This window comes from Macaca fascicularis, chromosome 3, assembly GCF_037993035.2.
Source record: "Macaca fascicularis isolate 582-1 chromosome 3, T2T-MFA8v1.1".
Classification (NCBI taxonomy): domain Eukaryota; kingdom Metazoa; phylum Chordata; class Mammalia; order Primates; family Cercopithecidae; genus Macaca; species Macaca fascicularis.
The window spans coordinates 97,124,429-97,136,971 of NC_088377.1; positions in this window are offsets into that span (position 1 = coordinate 97,124,429).

The window sequence follows — 12,543 nt, forward strand, 5'->3', positions numbered from 1 at the left end:
CCAGCCAGTACCTGGTTTTGACTTAATATTGCTGAAAGATGCACAGAAGAAGTAGAAAAAAGTATTGAATTGCCAACACCACTCCTCCCACACTCCCCAGCAATGGTTGCATGGTGTAAAGAGCATTTCTGTGCACTGGGGGAGGGAGAATGCAGCAAATGTAAGGCACTGAACTCAGTGCTGCCCTGTTATAGCAGAAAGGAAGACTGGACAAAACTCAGCTGATACCTGCCCATGGAGAAAACACTTAAACCAGCCCTAGCCAACAAGAAATCACCAATTCCAGCAGTCAGAAATTGAGTTCCCCCAAGCATCATGACAATGAACTAAAGTACTTTGGAGCTGTAAGTAAACTTGAAAAGCAGTGTAGGCCACAAGGACCACAACTCCTAGATGAGTCCTAGGGCTGAAACAGGCCCAGAGCCAGTGAACTCAGTGGGTGCATGGCCTACTGAGACACCAGCCAGGGCAGCTGTGGGAGTGCTGGCATCAACTCTCACCTAGTCCAGGTTGCACAGCTTGTGGCTTCAAAAGGGACTCCTTCCTACCACTTTAGGAGAGGAGAGGGAAGAATGGGGAGGACTTGGTCTTGCATCCTGGATACCAGCTCAGCCATAGCAGGATAGGGCACTGGTTAGAGTCATGAGGCCGCCCTCCATTCCAGGCCCCAGTTCCCAGATGGTGTTTCTACATACAATGTGGGCCAGTAGGGAACCTGCTGCCTTGAAGGGAAGGACCTAGTTCTGGCAGGATTCATCACCTGCTAACTGAAGAGCCCTTGGGCACTAAACAACCAGCAGTAATAGACAGGTACTCCATTGAGAGCCTTCAGTGAGACTCTGAGACTTATTGGCTTCAGGTGAGACTCAGCACATTCCAGATGTAGTTGCTATGGAGCAACAGTCTTTATGCTTGAGAAAAGCAGAGGGAAGAGTAAAGGGACTCTGTCTTACACCTTAGGTACCAGCTCAGCCAGAGGTGAGTAGAACCCAAAGCGGGCTCTCGGGGTCCCCAATTCCAAGACTTGGCTCTTGGATGGTATTTCTGCACCCGCCCTGGGTCAAAGGAGAACCCACTGCCCTGAAGGGTGAGACCCAGGTCAGGCAGATTCACCACAAGCTGACTTAAGAGCCCTTGGGCTTTAAGGGAACATCAGTGGTAGTCTGGCAATACTCTCCATGGGCCTGTGGTGGTGGTGGCCACAGGGTGAGGCTCCTCTGCCTTTGGAAAGAGGAGGAAAGAGTGGGAAGCACTGCACCTTGTGGTGTGATGCAGCTCAGCCACAGTACAATAGAACACCAAGTAGATGGTGAGGTTTTTGACTGTAGTCCCTATCTCCCTGACAGCACCCCCACCAGAACTTGGGAGAACTCATCACTCTGAAGGGAAGGACATAGGCCTGGCTGGCTTTGCTACATGCTGACTGTAGAGCTCTAGGGTCTTGAGTGAATACAGGTAAGTAGACAGGCAGTGGTTCTAAAAGGCCTTGGGTGAGATCCAGTGCTGTCCTGACTTCAGGTCTGACCTAGTGCAGTCACAGTGGTCGTGGCCACAAGGGTGCTTGTGTCACTCTACCTCCAGCTTCAGGTGGCCCAGAACAGAGAGAGAGACTTCATTTGTTTGGGAAAAATTAAGGGAAGAGAATAAGAGTCTCTGTCTGATAATCCAGAGAAATCTCCTGGATCTTGCCCAAGTCCATCAAGGCAGTACCTCTACAAGTCTTCAAGAACCACAGGATTACTGTGCATGAGTTGCCCTCTAAAGCAGATAAAGCTTTAGATCACAACACCCAAGTCCTTTCAAATATCTGGAAAGCCTTCCCTAAAAGGATGGGTACAAACAAGTCCAGACTATAAAGACTATAAGAAATACCTAATTCTTCAATGCCCAGATACTAAAGAACATCTACAAGCATCAACACCATCCAGAAAAATATGAACTTAGCAAAAGAACTAAATAAGGCACCAGGGACCTATCCTGGAGAAAAATAGATATGCAACCTTTTGGACAGAGAATTCAAAATGGCTGTGTTGAGGAAACTCAAAGAAATTCAAGAAAACAGAGAAGGAATTCAGAATCCTATCAGATAAATGTTACAAAGAGATCGAAATAATTAAAAAAGATTAAGCATAAATTCTGGAGCTGAAAAAATGCAATTGGCATACAGAAGAATTTATGTCTTTTTATAGTAGAATTGATCAAGCAGAAGAAAGAATTAGTGAGCTTTAAGACAGGCTATTTAGAAATATAGTCAGTGAGACAAAAGGAAAAAAAACAATGAAGCACACCTACAGAATCTAGAAAATGGCCTCAAAAGAGCAAATTTAAGAGTTATTGGCCTTAAAAAAGAGGTAGACAGACAGGTGTAGAAAGTTTATTAAAGGGATAATAACAAAGAACTTCCCAAACCTAGAGAAAGATAACAATATCAAGAACAAGAAGATTATAGAACACCAAGTAGATTTAACCCGAAGAAGACTACCTCAAGGCATTTCATATTCGAACTCCCAAAGATCAAAGATACCTACTAAAAGTAATACAAGAAAGGGAGAAAGAAGGAAGAAAAGATCATAAAACAGCCAGAAAACAGACAACAAAATGGCAGGAGTAACTTATCACTTATCAATCATAACATTGTATGAACATTGGAAAAGAAGTAGAAAAAAGTAACATTAAATGTAAATGTACTAAATTCTCCAATCAAAAGATATAGAGTGTCTGAATGGATTAAAAACTCAAGATACATTGATCTGTTGCCTACAGAAAATAGTCTTCACCTGTAAAGACACACAAAGACTGAAAATAAAGATGGGAAAAAGATATTCCATGCCAATGGAAACCAAAAAAGAGCAGGAGAAGCTATACTATTTTGTATATTACATTAGACAAAATAGATTTATATATCAGACAAAATATATTTCAAAACAAAAACTATCAAAAAAGAAAAAGAAGGTCATCATATAATGATACGGGGTAAATTCAACAAGAGGATATAATAATTTATAAATATATATGTGCCCCACACTGGAGCACCCAGATATATAAAGCAAATATTAGAGCTAAAAAGAGAGATAGGTTCCCCAAAAATAACAGCTGAAGACATCAACAACCCACTTTTAGCATTAGACAGATCATCCAGATAGAAAGCCAACAAACAAACATTGTACTTAATCTGCACTACAGACCAATGAACCTAGCAGATATCCACAGAACATTACATCCAACAGCTGCAGAATACACATTCTCCTCCTCAACATAAGGATTATTTTTAAGAGTAAACCATATGTTAAACCACAAAATAAGTCTTAAAACATTTCAAAAAATTGAAAATATATCAAACATCTTCTCTGAACACAATGGAATAAAACTAGAAATCAATAATGAGGAATTTAGAAAACTAGATGAATACATGAAAATTAACCAATACGCTCCTGAATGAGCAGTGGGTCAATGAAGAAATTAAGAAGGAAACTGAAAAATTTTTTGAAACAAATGAAAATGGGAACACAGCATACCAAAACCTATAGGATACAGCAAAAGCAGTACTAAGAGGGAAGTTTACAATAAAAAGCGCCTACATCAAAAACGTAGGAAAACTTCAAATAAAAATCCTAATGATGCATCTTAAAGAATGAGAAAAACATGACCAAACCAACCCCAAAATTAGTACAAGAAAAGAAATAATAAAGATTAGAGGAGCAATAAATGATTTTGAAATGAGGAAGACAATACAAACAATCAATGAAATGAAAAGTTGTTTTTTTCAAAAAGATAGATGAAATTGAAAAAACTTTAGCCAGATTAAGAAAAAAAGAAAGTAGACCCAAATAAATAAAATCAGAGAGGATAAACAAGACATTACAACTGACGCTGCAGAAATCCAAAAGATCATTAGTGGCTACTGTGAGCAACTATATATGCCAGTAAGTAGGAAAACCTAGAAGAAATGGACAAATTGCTAGACACATACAATCTATCAAGATTGAACCATGGAGAACTCCAAAACCTAAACAGACCAATAACAAGTAATAAGATTGAAGCCATAATAAAAAAAGTCTCCCAGTAAAGAAAAGCCCGAGACCCAGGGGCTTCACTGCTGAATTCTACCAAACATTTAAGGAAGAAATAATAACAATCCTACTCAAGGTATTCTGAAAAATAGAGGAGGAGGAAATACTTCCAAACTAATTCTATGAGGCCAGTACCCTGATCCAAAAACCAGACAAAAACACATCAAAAAAAGAAAACTACAGGCCAGTATATCTGATGAATATTGATATAAAAATCCTCAACAAAATACGAAGCAAACAAAATTCAAGAATATATTAAAAAATCATTCATCACGACCAAGTGGGATTCATCCCTAGGATGCAAGGATGGTTCAACATATGCAAATAAATAAATGTGATACATCATATCAACAGAATGAAGGACAAGAACCATATGATCATTTCAACTGATGCTGAAAAAGCATTTGATAAAATTCAACATCCCTTCATGATAAAACTCTCAAAAAACCAGGCAAGGAAGTAACATATCTCAACATAATTAAAGCCATATATGGCAGACCCATAGCTAGTATCATACTGAATGGGGAAAAATAGAAAGTCTTTCCTCTAATATCTGGAAAATAGCAAAGATACCCACTGTTATTCAACATAGTACTGAAAGTCCTAGATGAAGCAACCAGACAAGAGAAAGAAATAAAAGGCATCCAAATTAGAAGGAAAGAAGTCAAATTACCCCTGTTTGCAGATGATATGACCTTATATTTGGAAAAACCTAAAGACTACACCAAAAAACTATTAGACCTGATACATTCAGTAAAGTTGTAAGATACAAAATCAACATACAAAAATCAGTAGGATTTCTATATGCCAACAGTGAACACTCTGAAAAATAAATTCAAAAAGTTATTCCATTTATAATAGCACACATAAAATTAAATACTTAATAATTAACTTACCTAAAGAAATGAAAGATCTATATAATGAAAACTAGAGGCCAGACGTGGTGGCTCATGCCTGTAATCTCAGTACTTTGGGAGGCCAAGAGAGGTGGATCACCTGAGATTAGGAGCTTCAGATCAGCCTGGCCAACATGATGAAACCCCATCTCTACTAAAAATACAAAAATTAGCCAGGCATGGTGGTGCATGTCTATAGTTCCAGCTACTTGAGAGGCTGAGGCAGGAGAATCACTTGAACCCAGGAGGCGGAGGTTGCAGTGAGGCAAGATTGTGACACTGGACTCCAGCCTCGGTGACAGAACAAGATAGTCTCAAAAAAAAAAAAAAAAAAAAAGAAAAAAAGAAAACTATAAAAACATTGAGGCAAGACATTGAAGAGAACAGAAAAAAAATGGACAGATATTCCACGTTCACGTATTGGAAGACTCAATATGGTTTAAACGTCCACATTACCGAAAGCATTCTACAGAATCAATGCAATCCCTATCAAAATACCAATGAAATTCTTTACAGAGATAGAAAAACAATCCTACAATTTACGTGGATCCACAAAAGACCACAATAGCCAAAGCTATCCAGAGCAAGAAGAACAAAACTGGAAAAATCACATTACCTGACTTCAAATTAAACTACAAAGCTATAGTAACCAAAACATCATGGTACTGGAACAGAAAACAGACACATAGACAATAACAGAATAGAGAACTCAGAAATAAATTCATACACAGTGAACTCATTTTCGACAAAGGTGCCAAAAACATATGCTGGGGAAAAGACCATCTCTTCAATGAATGGTGTTTGGTAAACTGAATATCCATACGCAGAGGAATGAAACTGACCTCTGTCTCTTGCCATATACAAAAATCAAATTAAAATGGATTAAAGACTTAAATCTAAGCCCTTAAACTATGAAACTACTACACAAAACATTGGGGAAAATACCTAGGACATTGGGCAAAAATGTCTTCAGTAACTCCCATAGGCACAGGCAACCAAAGCAAAAATGGAGAACCAGGAACACATTAAGTTTAAAAAAAAAAAAAAAACTTCTGCACAGAGAAGGAAACAATCAACAAAGTGAAGAAACAACCCACAGAAGGGGAGAAAATATTTGCAAACTACCCTTTTGACAAGGGATTAATAAGCAGAACATGTAAGGAGTTCAAACAACTCTATGGGAAAAAATCTAATAATCCAATTTAAAATGGGCAGAAGATTTGAATAGACATTTCTAAAAAGAAGACATGCAAATGGCAAATAGGCATATGATCATCAGAGAAATGCAGATCAAAACTACAATGAGATATTATCTCACCCCAGTTAAATGGCTTATGCTCAAAAGACAGGCAATAATAAATGTTGGCGAGGATGTGGGAAAAAAGGGAACCCTCATATACTGTTGGAGGGAATGCAAATTAATATAGCCACTATGGAAAAACACTTTGAAGGTTCTTCAAGAAACTAAAAATAGGGTTACCATATGATCCAACAATTCCACTGCTGGTTATATATGCAAAAGAAACGAAATCAGTATATCGAAGAGATATCTGCACTCGCATGTTTGTTTGCAATAGCCGAGATTTGGAAGCAACCTAAGTGTCTATCAACAGATGAATGGATAAAGAGAATGTGGTACATATACATGATGGAGTACTATTCAGCCATAAAGGAAGAATGGGATGCTGTCATTTGCAACAACATAGATGGAACTGGGGACCATTATGTTAAGTGAAATAAGCCAGGCACAGAAAGACAAATATCGCATGTTCTCACTTATTTGTAGGATCTAAAAATCAAAGCAATTGCACTCATGGATATAGAGAGTAGGGAAGGTTACCAGAGGCTGGGAAGCACAGTGAGGTGGCGGAGATAGTTAATGGGTGAGAAAAATAAAAAATAAAAAAATAGAAAAAATGACTAAGACCTACCATTTGACACCATAACATGGTGAGTACAGTCAATAATAATTTATTTGTGCATTTTAAAATAAGTAAAAGAGTATAATTGGATTGCTTGTAACACAAAAGGTAAATGCTTATGGGGATGGATACCCCATTCTCCATGATGTAATTATTAAGTTTTGCATGCCTGTATCAAAACATGTACCCCATAAATATTAATACCTATTATGTACCCACAAAAATTAAAAATAAAAATTATATATACATATGGACTCACAAGTTTATAAAAAGACAGTTGGATCCAAATTATGTTTCTGAAAAAATCAGATGAGGCTAACCTTTAAGACTTTTTAAATAGGTAATCATATGAGGGTGGAGAACCAAGTTTTGGGTAGAGCAGTTTAAGGCAATTACCAGATTGGACAAATAACCATTAGCTGTGAAACTGTGACTGGATTATGTCAGGAGGCCCAAAAGGTAACTAACAAGGTCTGCACAGCATATTATTTGTCCTTGAAGATGAGAATGTCGCCATTGCTCAACCTTTTGGTAGTTCACGGTGATTGGGTGCTCACCCACATGTGTGAGATGTGCCACCCACTGCCAGTCTGACATTAAAAAAAAAAAAAGTTGCCATTCCTTTTAGTATAGGGAAGGCTTCTTTTATATGGGAATTTCATCTTTTGTTCTTAAGAAACAGCACAAGGGTCAAAATAATTTTCTTTTGAATCTGTTGGTTTTCTTGTGTTGTTACTTAGTGTGTCACAATAGCTGAGGAGTTTTGGAAGAAACAGTTTGGTTTAGAGAAGGATACACAGAAGGAATTGTAGGAAAAGATCCTGAAAAAAGAGTCTCAGCCTGTTTTGTGCCAGTGTTTTGTAAAAAGGCAATCTTTGAGTCCTGAGAATCTTTTTGAGCCTCAAGGTATCAATTGAGATGTAAGTATTATTTGAAGTGTGTGATTTTATGGCCAATGTCTTAGTTTAGTTTGAGGAATAATAGACTGAATGATCCGATAATGTTTCAACATGTTACCAGCTGGAGTCCCAGATAATATTTTGGCATGCTGTGGAACTTTGACTTCCCATTCGTAACTAAATTCGTCTAGATGATTCATTTTATTGCCAAATGCACAAAAGCAAATTAAAACACAAGGACTGAATACAACCAAAGCCACACAGACAGAAAATAAAATACATACTTACCAAGAAGGATGATAAGCCACCTTCTCCAAATGAGGGGAAATCCCTACACCTAAACCTTCCAGCTGAGATTGACAGGAAGATGATGACCCTTCCCAGCAGGAGAGCTCCCAAAAAGAGGCGGAAAGATGCCTCTTGGGAAAAAAGTGGGGAAGGCTCTCCTCAACCAAATTCCAAATAAAACACTATTTGACCAAAGTCAGAAGTCTGGTCGAAGAGAAACTCACCAAAGGGAAAAGAGGCAGCTTAGGGAAGCAGGAGGCTCCAGGGGTTCGAGTGTGGGCACCTCTCATCATAGTTCCAGGGGCTGGGATTTTCCCCAAGGCGAGGCAGCTTTGGATCCATGCTTCTGACACCAAGTATGTTTAAGTCAAATATTATAGACAGATAAATCTCTAAGGTTAAAGCGTTTTATTAGGGAAGCAATAATCACAATTCAGGGTATACACATAGACCAGGTGGTCTTTGGTATGTGAGATGAACAAAGAGAAGGTTGAGAATTTTATCAGAAAGAGAAATGTTGACCCGGCATGGAGTCTTATGCATGTAATCCCAGCACTTTGGGAGGTCGAGGCGGATGGATCACGAGGTCAGGAGATCGAGACCATCCTGGCTAACAGTGTGAAACCCCATCTCTACTAAAAATACAAAAAATTAGCCGGGCGAGGTGGCGGGCGCCTGCAGTCCCAGCTACTCGGGAGGCTGAGGCAGGAGAATGGTGTGAACCCAGGAGGCAGAGCTTGCAGTGAGCCGAGATTGTGCCACTGCACTCCCGCCTGGGTGACAGAGCGAGACTCCGTCTTAAAGAAATAAATAAGAAAGACAAATGTTATGTAGTGTTTTGAAAGAAATCTCAGGCCGGGTGTGGTTATCCCAGGACTTTGGGAGGCCAAGGCGGGTGGATTGCCTGAGCTCAGGAGTCCTAGACCAGTCTGGGCAATATGGTGAAACCCGACTCTACTAAAATACAAAAAATTAGCCAGACTGTCGGCATGCGCTTGTAGTCTCAGCTACTCGGAAGGCTGAGGCAGGAGAATTGCTTGAATCCAGGAGGTGGAGGTTGCAGTGAGCCGAGATCGCACCACTGCACTCCAGGCTAGGTGACAGAGTGAGACTCTGTCGCCAAAAAAAAAAAAAAGAAAAAGAAAGAAAGCTCTGCCAGGTGCAGTGGCTCACACCTGTAATTCCAGCACTTTGGGAGGCCAAGGCAGGTGGATCACGAGGTCAGGAGTTGGAGAACAGCCTGGCCAACTTGGTGAAACCCCCCTCTACTAAAAATACAAAAAATCAGCTGAGCCTGGTGGCATGCGCTGGTAGTCCCAGCTACTCGGGAGGCTGGGGCAGAAGAATCACGTGAACCCAGGAGACAGAGGTTGCAATGAGCCGAGATTGGGCCACCACACTCCAGCCAGGCGACACACCCAGACTCTGTCAAAAAAAGGAAGGGAAGGGGAAGGGGAAGGGGAAGGGGAGAGGGAAAGGGAAGGGAGGAGGGAGGGAGGGATGGATGGAGGAAGGAAGGAAGGAAGCTCATTGGCACTAAAGAAGCTTTGGGAACCGGCAAGCTCTTGATAGGTGAGTGACGGAAGTAGTTAAAACCAGTCGCAGTAGTTAAAATCAGTCGCAGAGCCAGGGCAGGACGTTTCAGCAGCTACCAGTTATAACTGATCTTAAAGTTACACCAGTCCATTTTAGCGGCTGGGCTTCTGGAAAATTTAATTCTTGGAGCAAGTCCTATGACCCCAAGTGCTTTTCCCCCTGGCCCCTTGATTTTCTTTTACTTGAGTATGACAAAAATTACCAAATTTCTATAACTAACTTTCACACAAATGTGAGACAGGAACTAGAAGGAAGGAAAGGTTATTGGAATAAGAAAAAGAGGGGAAATGAGAGAGAAAGACGGCAGAGAGAGAAAAACAAAGTAACAATCAGTGAGAGAATGCAGAGGCAGGGACCAGAAATGTGGTAAAATCAGACAGAAGGACACAATGAGAGGAACAGCAAAATCTGAGGCCAAGGTGGGTGTGGGAAGCAGCATGGAGGAGCGGGGAGAAGGGGATCTGAAAAAGGCCTGGTCTGGATCAAAGTCAGTAAACCAGGTTCTGTCTAATCCTCCTCAGTAGGTACAGGAACCTCAAGTGTTAATGGTAAAATCCAATGTAATAAGGCCAGGCCCTAAAAAAATTTCCACCTTTCATTGAGCCTGAAATAAACGCAGTTTTGTGAATCAGAAAACTTCTTTGGTTTTGAGAGCAGTAAACCCTGGAGGCTAAGCTATGCCAGTTGTTAACTTTTGCTTGGCACACACTGAGGATGGCTAAAGAAATGACCAGCCTTAGTCAGATCCCTTGAGGTCAGGAGTTCAAGACCAGCCTGGCCAACATGGTGAAACCCCGTCTCTCCTAAAATTACAAAAATTAGCCCAGCATGGTGGCACACGCCTATAATACCAGCTACTTGAAAGACTGAGGCATGAGAATCCCTTGAACCTGGGAGGTGGAGGTTGCAGTGAGGAGAGAGCATACCACTGCACTCCAGCCTGGGCAACAGAGTAAGACCCTGTCTCAAAAAAAAGAAGGGAAGGAGAGGGGAGAGGAGGGGAGGGAAAAGGCCAGCCAAGCAAAAATACCTTCTCACTCCCATCAAGACAGCAAGACCCCATCTGTATTTTTTTAAATTATTAAATAAACAAATGGAATGAAAAAAATCCCCCAAAAGTCCATCTGAGCCAATTTGAGGTCAATGGGACATCAGGGAAATTTGTTTCCAGCAGCTTCCTATCCTCTTCTTTACCAAGAGATTCTCCAAGGGTTTCCAAGAGATTCTCCCACTCCCGCTATTCCCACTATTGCCATCACACCTAAATTCACGAGGTTTGATGAAAAACTCTGGAGTAGAAATCAGACCATTTTGGTTGCAGGGCCACACCCTCCTTCTGAGCCTCAATTTCCTTATCTTATATTGCCTTGCATGCCCCCATAGGGTTTCTGTGAGAATCAACTGGGACAACATATGGGGGCAGGGGGAGATCTGCACAGCACTATATATATATGTAAGGAATCACATTTATCTACGAGTAATAGAAGACCCAACTCAAAATCACTTCAATAATAAAGAAATGTATTATCTCCCAGAATGAGAAGTATGGATAGGCAGCAACACCAGGACTAGTTGATCAAATGTCTCTTTCACATCCCCAAGGACCCAGGCGTCTCCTTCTGTCCTCTGCCATCCTCTGGGGGTTGCAGGCAACAACATCCAGAGGCAGAAAGGGGATCTTTGACACTCCCAAGCATCATTTATTAAGAGCAAAGACAACCTTACCCTGAAAGCCACCTCCATCAGACCCCTCCTCATACCTCATTGGCTAAAACTGCATCACAGGTCCATTGCTAAAACAATCAGTGGAAAGGAGAACAGAATTACTATGACTGGTTGAAAACAAGTCAAGATTCACCTCTAGAGAGGAATGAAGAGGCCTCCACTCTCTAACCAGCCTCCCGTAGGATTTCTGAACAAAGTAAGAGCTGATACCAAGGAAGAGAGGGAGAAATGTCAATTGAGTTGCCAAACATTTGCCCCAGAATACCAGCTAAGTTTGGTGTCTGCCCTTCCTCCCTCAGTCTTTCATACCTGCAGGCCTAACATAAAGCACATTGTCTGCCATTTTTCCTCCCATCTTACTGGTTACCAACTATTGATGGTTAGAAATAATATTTCTTTTTTTTTTTTTTTTGAGACAGGGGCTCACTCTGTCACTCAGGCTGGAGTGCAGTGGCACCATCATGGCTCACTGTAGCCTCTACCTCCTGGGTTCATGCAATCTTCCCACCTAAGCTCCACAAATAGCTAGGACTACAGGCACAAGCCCCCATACCTGGCCCTAGAACTAATTTTAACAGCTGTTTTTAGTGCATGACCAAAGGGCTTCTCATGTTTCTACTGTGCTGCAGGAGACTGTAGACATGCACACCTGATGGTCCACTTCACCATGAGAGTTCCTTGAAGACTAATATTTTGGGTAGGAAAAAAAAGAAAGATTTTGCATTGTACCCTCTAATCTAGCTGTGCATTAGAATGTGATCTTTCCCTTCTCCTACTTTTTTCCTTTCCTCATCTCCCCAGTGGGGAAAGGTCACTGGTAAGATAAGAACTTGTAAAAATACACCGTAGCAGCAAAATAATGGTGTCAAGGTTACACTGTGAAGGGTGGTCAATATAGGAGAAAATCTACTCTTTTTTTAGCTGCTCCATTCTGAAAGGTTTAAAACCTGTCCAGTAGCACAGACTAAGGACCAGGTCCAGCTGCCCCAACACAAGTGGGCCAACACCAAGGCTGTTTGGCCTCAAGAATGAATCTCTGGTATCTTAGGAGGGGGTAGAAGAATAAAAAGAAAAACAGAGGGGTTCATGGACAGGAGGGTACAACAGAAAGAGACCATAAAGAGAAGTCAGAGAATATCAAATCACA